Source organism: Hyperolius riggenbachi, chromosome 6 (genome assembly GCF_040937935.1).
Source record: "Hyperolius riggenbachi isolate aHypRig1 chromosome 6, aHypRig1.pri, whole genome shotgun sequence".
In the NCBI taxonomy this organism is placed as follows: domain Eukaryota; kingdom Metazoa; phylum Chordata; class Amphibia; order Anura; family Hyperoliidae; genus Hyperolius; species Hyperolius riggenbachi.
Window position 1 is genome coordinate 256,222,889 of NC_090651.1, and position 8,448 is coordinate 256,231,336.

Genomic DNA, 8,448 nt, shown 5'->3' on the forward strand with positions numbered 1-8,448 from the left:
TGGGATCTGTCACATAATGCTGTCTTTTACAGAAGTCTGTCATGAAGTGCTGTCTGGTACTGAGGTCTGTCTTTGGTGCTGTCTGTATTGTAAATGGGGGTCTATCTTTTTAGATAGGAGTACTGTCCTTCATATGATTCTGGTATTTCTCTGTGCCAAGTTTCCTAATTTATTATTTGCAAGACAAGCCTGCCTAATTTGTTTTTTAAAAAACATGCTGTCTGGTTGTTATTTGGGGATGTGCTGTTACAGTGCCTAATTGCTTTTGGGAAATGTGTGCATTGAATTATTTGTATCACTGTATGAATAACCTATTGCAGCAGAGAAGGAGGAATTTCACCTGTTCACCAGCAATCGATCAGCTTACCAGGACCAGATGGCTTGTCCTCAGAATTTTATACATGCTTTTATACTTTCCTGGCCTCTCACTTAGTGTAATAATGGATCTTCAAAGTTGAAGACGTGTTCTGTCAGTGAAATGGTACAAACTCTCAAACAATCAATTTTAATTCCAGGTTGTGAGGCACAAAACATGGAAAATGGCAGGGGGGGAGGGTGAATACTTATGCAAGGCACTGTACAAACTATGGAGTCCCCCCAGCAAAACTTTGATGCGGCCCCTCCTACATTCACTACTCCGTCTTCAACCATCTTCACCATATGGTGAGCCCCACACACAGGGAACCATCTGCTAGGGGTAATATAAGAAATGTGGCAACCATTACCCTCTCCCATAGCAACCAGGCTGCTGTGCCCCATACCTCCACCACCAACATATAACAAGTGGGGCCACCAGAATACATCACTAGCCTGCAGGTTAATAAAGTGTCTGTACAGCATCAGGTCCCAATAATTTAACCACTTGCCGACCGCCCACAGCCGATGGGCAGCAGGAAAGTGGACGCCGAAAGGACCGCAATACGCCATTTGGCGGCGGCTCCTTTGGGCGTATCGGGGCAGCAATCGCTTCACTGGTGACGCGCGCTGCCCCTGGCAACAGGCTCCGCCCACCTGCAACATCATCCCGCCGGCCGTTCGCAAGCGCCGGCGGGATGTTAACCGCTCGATCGCCGCATACAAAGTGTATAATACACTTTGTAATGTATACAAAGTGTATTATACAGGCTGCCTCCTGCCCTGGTGGTCCCAGTGATCAAGGCAGGCTGCAGCCCTCCATGTCTGCACCCAAACACACTGATCTGCCCCCCCCCCGCCCCCTGATCGCTCACAGCACCCCTCAGACCCCCCGAACACCCCGTAGACCGCTGTTTGTACCCAATCACCCCCCTAATCACCCATCAATCACTCCCTGTCACTATCTGTCAATGCTATTTTTTTAATTAGGTCCTAATCTGCCCCTGGGGGCTCCTGATCACCCCCCCACCCCTTAGATCCTCCCCAGACCCCCCCCCCCCCCCGTGTACTGTATACATCTATCCTCCCCTATAATCACCCAATGGTCACCTGTCAATCACCCCCTGTCACCACCTGTCACTGCCACCCATCAGATCAGACCCTAAACTGCCCCCTGCGAGCACCCAAACACCCGCCCACATCCTCAGATCACCCACAGACCCACCATCATATCACCACCAAAGTGAATTGTTTACATCTGTTCTTCCCTTTAATCACCCCCTAATTACCCATCAATCACTCCCTGTCAATATCTGTCAGCGCTATTTTATAGATTAGGTCCCTAACTGCCCTCTGGGGGCTCCTGATCACCCCCCTACCCTCAGATCCACCCAGACCTCCCCCCCTGTGTACTGTATACATCTATTCTCCCCTGTCAATCACTCATCAATCATCCCGTCACCACCTTTCACTGCCACCCGTCTGATCAGACCTTAACCTGCCTCTTGCGGGCATCTAATCACCCCCACACCATCAGATCGCCCGCAGACCCACCATCATATCACCACCAAAGTGCATTGTTTACATCTGTTCTTCCCTCTAATCACCCACTTATCACCCATCAATCTCCCACCTGTCACTGCTACCCATCAGATCAGACCCCAATATGCCCCTTGCGGGCACCCAATCACCCGCCCACACCCTCAGATAGCCCCCCAGACCCCCTCTGATCAACTCGCCAGTGCATTGCTTGCATATATTCTCCCATGTAATCATCTACTGATCACCTATCAATCACCCCGTCATCCCCTGTCACCACCTGTCACTGCTAACCATCAGATCAGACCCTAATCTGCCCCTTGCGGGCAGCCAATCACCCACCCACACCCTCAGATAGCCCCCCAGACCCTCTCAGATCAACTCGCCAGTGCGTTGCTTGCATATATTCCCCCCTCTAATCACACCTTGAGACACCCATCAATCATCTCCTGTCACCCCCCTAGCACCCCGACCCATCAGATCAGGCCCTAATCTGCCCTATTTTAGAAAGAAGACACCCCAAGGTATTCCGTTAGGTGTATGATGAGTTCATAGAAGATTTTATTTTTTGTCACAAGTTAGTGTAAAATGACACTTTGTAAAAAAAAAAATAATAATAAAAATCTATTTCCGCTAACTTGTGACAAAAAATAAAATCTTCTATGAACTCACCATACTCCTAACAGAATACCTTGGGGTGTCTTCTTTCTAAAATGGGGTCACTTGTGGGGTTCCTATACTGCCCTTGCATTTTAGGGGCCCTAAAGCGTGAGGAGTAGTCTAAAAACCAAATGCCTCAAAATGCCCTGTGAAATCCTAAAGGTACTCCTAGGACGTTGGGCCCCATGGCGCACCTAGGCTACAAAAAAGTGTTACACATGTAGTATCGCCGTACTCAGGAGAAGTAGTATAATGTGTTTTGGGGTGTATTTTTACACATGCCCATGCTGGGTGGGAGAAATCTCTCTGTAAATGGACAATTGTGTGTAAAAAAACACATTATACTACTTCTCCTGAGTACGGCAATACCACACGTGTGACCCCTTTTTGCAGCCTAGGTGCGCTAAGGGGCCCAATGTCCTATGAGCACCTTTAGGCTTTACAGGGGTGCTTACAATTTAGCACCCCCCAAAATGCCAGGACAGTAAACACACCCCACAAATGACCCCATTTTGGAAAGTAGACACCCCAAGGTATTCAGAGAGGGGCATAATGAGTCCGTGGCAGATTTCTTTTTTTTTTTTTTTGTCACAAGTTAGCAGAAATGGAAACTTTTTTTTTTTGTTTTATTTTTGTTTCAAAGTGTCATTTTCCGCTAACTTGTGACAAAAAATAAAATCTTCTATGAACTCACTATGCCTCTCAGTGAATACTTTGGGATGTCTTCTTTCCAAAATGGGGTAATTTATGGGGTATTTATACTATCCTGGAATTTTAGCACCTCATGAAACCTGACAGGTGGTCAGAAAAGTCAGAGATGCTTCAAAATGGGAAAATTCACTTTTGGCACCATCGTTTGTAAACGCTATAACTTTTACCCAAACCAATAAATATACACTTATTGGATTTTTTTTTTATCTAAGACATGTAGCAGAATAAATTTGGACAAAAATGTTTATAGAAATTTTGCTTTATTTGAAAAATGTCAGCACAGAAAGTTAAAAAAATCTTTTTTTTTTTTTTTTTTTTTTTTACAAAATTCATGTTTTTTTGATGAATATAATAAAAACTAAAAATCACAGCAGCAATCAAATAGCACCGAAAGAAAGCTGTATTAGTGACAAGAAAAGGAGGGAAAATTAATTTAGATGGTAGGTTGTTTGACCGAGCAATAAACCATGAAAGCTGCAGTGGTCTGAATGGAAAAAAAGGCTCTGGTCCTTAAGGGGTAGAAAGACTGTGGTCCTCAAGTGGTTTATTAATCAATGCATTGCAGTGAGAAGTAGAAAGATACAAGATAGATCAAAAAATTATTGATATTTGCTGTGTAATTTGTTCATGTTGGTTGAGCCCCTGTGAGCCTGCAGATCATCATCTTTACTGCTGGCAGACAAGAAAAAAAACTGGACAGCACCAACTGCCATCATCTATAAACACACCTACTAACAATGTGATAGACCAGTGATCTGCATACTTGGCTCTCCAGCTGTTAAGGAACTACAAGTCCCACAATGCATTGCAGGAGTCTGAAAGCCACAGTAATGATTCATAAAGGCAAATGCATTGTGGGACTTGTAGTTCCTTAACAGCTGGAGAGCCAAGTTTGCAGATCACTATGATAGACTAAAGGGTTGCTGCAGCTTGTGTAGCAAGGTTCAAAGGTTCTCAGACAGGAAACTGTCAGGGCCTTGGTCCTGACTTAACACTGTGGTAGGGTTTTTTTGCCACAATATCAGCCATACAGATGTCTCTGATGTAATATTTGAGAAAAGGTAAAGATTTATCATTGGACTGGGGGTACTGGCTACAGATAGCAATGACGTTCAATCAAGGGTTAAAGTTACTCTAACTTTACTAAAAGAGATGAGGATGTATGACAGAGAGCTATTCTGAGTGCAGGTAAATCGAGGTAAAGCTGAACATGACAATGTGCTGCTCTCAGAATGAGCTCTATATTACATTATTATCTTCTACTTTGTTCAGCTGAAGAAGATTAGTGGTAGAAAATGAAGTACAGTGTGTGCTTACAGTCGGTTAGGAAGACTGATAGCTGGCTGCAAACAGCAAAATAGTAGTAAAAGTGGAATTTCACTAAACTTTGTCCTGACAATTCTGGTTGTGCAACCCGGGATTCAAACAGGTAGATGTCAGTACCTAGGTGGCTATATAGAGGATGTGCAAGGGCTCATTCACACGATGTGCATATAGAGGATGTGCAAGGACTCATTCACTCGGATGTGCATATAGAGGATGTGCAAGGGCTCATTCACACGATGTGCAAGGGCTTATTCACACGATGTGCATATAGAGGATGTGTAAGGACTCATTCACTCGGATGTGCATATAGAGGATGTGTAAGGGCTCATTCACTCGATGTGCATATAGAGGATGTGTGAGGACTCATTCACTCGATGTGCATATAGAGGATGTGTAAGGGCCCATTCACTCGATGTGCATATAGAGGATGTGCAAGGACTCATTCACTCGATGTGCATATAGAGGATGTGCAAGGACTCATTCACACGATGTGCATATAGAGGATGTGTGAGGACTCATTCACTCGGATGTGCATATAGAGGATGTGTAAGGGCTCATTCACTCGGATGTGCATATAGAGGATGTGCAAGGACTCATTCACACAATGTGTATATAGAGGATGTGCAAGGACTCATTTGCTCGATGTGCATATAGAGGATGTGTAAGGGCTCATTCACTCGATGTGCATATAGAGGATGTGCAAGGACTCATTTGCTCGATGTGCATATAGAGGATGTGTGAGGACTCATTCACTCGGATGTGCATATAGAGGATGTGTAAGGGCTCATTCACTCGATGTGCATATAGAGGATGTGTAAGGACTCATTCGCTCGATGTGCATATAGAGGATGTGCAAGGACTCATTCACTCGATGTGCATATAGAGGATGTGTGAGGACTCATTCACTTGGATGTGCATATAGAGGATGTGTAAGGGCTCATTCACTCGATGTGCATATAGAGGATGTGTAAGGACTCATTCGCTCGATGTGCATATAGAGGATGTGCAAGGACTCATTCACTCGATGTGCATATAGAGGATGTGTAAGGACTCATTCGCTCGATGTGCATATAGAGGATGTGCAAGGACTCATTCACTCGATGTGCATATAGAGGATGTGTAAGGACTCATTCACTCGATGTGCATATAGAGGATGTGTGAGGACTCATTCACTCGGATGTGCATATAGAGGATGTGTAAGGGCTCATTCACTCGATGTGCATATAGAGGATGTGTAAGGACTCATTCGCTCGATGTGCATATAGAGGATGTGCAAGGACTCATTCACTCGATGTGCATATAGAGGATGTGTGAGGACTCATTCACTCGGATGTGCATATAGAGGATGTGTAAGGGCTCATTCACTCGATGTGCATATAGAGGATGTGTAAGGACTCATTCGCTCGATGTGCATATAGAGGATGTGCAAGGACTCATTCACTCGATGTGCATATAGAGGATGTGTAAGGACTCATTCACTCGATGTGCATATAGAGGATGTGCAAGGACTCATTCACTCGATGTGCATATAGAGGATGTGTAAGGACTCATTCACTCGATGTGCATATAGAGGATGTGTAAGGACTCATTCACTCGATGTGCATATAGAGGATGTGTAAGGGCCCATTTACTCGATGTGCATATAGAGGATGTGTAAGGACTCATTCACTCGATGTGCATATAGAGGATGTGTAAGGACTCATTCACTCGATGTGCATATAGAGGATGTGCAAGGACTCATTCACACGATGTGCATATAGAGGATGTGTAAGGGCCCATTCACACGATGTGCATATAGAGGATGTGCAAGGACTCATTCACTCGGATGTGCATATAGAGGATGTGTAAGGACTCAATCACTCGATGTGCATATAGAGGATGTGTAAGGACTCATTCACTCGGATGTGCATATAGAGGATGTGTAAGGGCTCATTCACTCGATGCGCATATAGAGGATGTGCAAGGACTCATTCACACGATGTGCATATAGAGGATGTGTAAGGGCTCATTCACACGATGTGCATATAGAGGATGTGCAAGGACTCATTCACACGATGTGCATATAGAGGATGTGCAAGGACTCATTCACTCGATGTGCATATAGAGGATGTGCAAGGACTCATTCACACGATGTGCATATAGAGGATGTGTAAGGGCCCATTCACACGATGTGCATATAGAGGATGTGCAAGGGCTCATTCACACGATGTGCATATAGAGGATGTGTAAGGACTCATTCACTCGGATGTGCATATAGAGGATGTGCAAGGACTCATTCACACAATGTGTATATAGAGGATGTGTAAGGGCCCATTCACACGATGTGCATATAGAGGATGTGTAAGGGCCCATTCACACGATGTGCATATAGAGGATGTGTAAGGGCTCATTCACTCGATGTGCATATAGAGGATGTGTAAGGGCTCATTTACACGATGTGCATATAGAGGATGTGTAAGGACTCATTCACTCGATGTGCATATAGAGGATGTGTAAGGGCTCATTCACACGATGTGCATATAAAGGATGTGCAAGGACTCATTCACTCGATGTGCATATAGAGGATGTGCAAGGACTCATTCACTCGATGTGCATATAGAGGATGTGTAAGGACTCATTCACTCGGATGTGCATATAGAGGATGTGTAAGGGCTCATTCACTCGGATGTGCATATAGAGGATGTGTAAGGGCCCATTCACACGATGTGCATATAGAGGATGTGTAAGGGCTCATTCACTCGATGTGCATATAGAGGATGTGCAAGGACTCATTCACACGATGTGCAAGGACTCATTCACACGATGTGCATATAGAGGATGTGTAAGGACTCATTCACACAATGTGCATATAGAGGATGTGCAAGGACTCATTCACACAATGTGCATATAGAGGATGTGTAAGGGCTCATTCACACGATGTGCATATAGAGGATGTGTAAGGGCCCATTCACACGATGTGCATATAGAGGATGTGCAAGGACTCATTCACACAATGTGCATATAGAGGATGTGCAAGGACTCATTCACTCGATGTGCATATAGAGGATGTGCAAGGACTCATTCACTCGATGTGCATATAGAGGATGTGCAAGGACTCATTCACACGATGTGCATATAGAGGATGTGTAAGGACTCATTCACTCGATGTGCATATAGAGGAGGTGCAAGGACTCATTCACTCGATGTGCATATAGAGGATGTGTAAGGGCCCATTCACACGATGTGCATATAGAGGATGTGTAAGGGCTCATTCACTCGATGTGCATATAGAGGATGTGCAAGGACTCATTCACATAATGTGCATATAGAGGATGTGCAAGGACTCATTCACACGATGTGCATATAGAGGATGTGTAAGGGCTCATTCACACGATGTGCATATAGAGGATGTGCAAGGACTCATTCACACAATGTGCATATAGAGGATGTGCAAGGACTCATTCACTCGATGTGCATATAGAGGATGTGCAAGGACTCATTCACTCGATGTGCATATAGAGGATGTGTAAGGACTCATTCACTCGGATGTGCATATAGAGGATGTGCAAGGGCTCATTCACACGATGTGCATATAGAGGATGTGCAAGGACTCATTCACTCGATGTGCATATAGAGGATGTGCAAGGACTCATTCACACGATGTGCATATAGAGGATGTGTAAGGGCCCATTCACTCGATGTGCATATAGAGGATGTGCAAGGACTCATTCACACGATGTGCATATAGAGGATGTGCAAGGACTCATTCACTCGATGTGCATATAGAGGATGTGCAAGGACTCATTCACACGATGTGCATATAGAGGATGTGTAAGGGCCCATTCACACGATGTGCATATAGAGGATGTGCAAGGACTC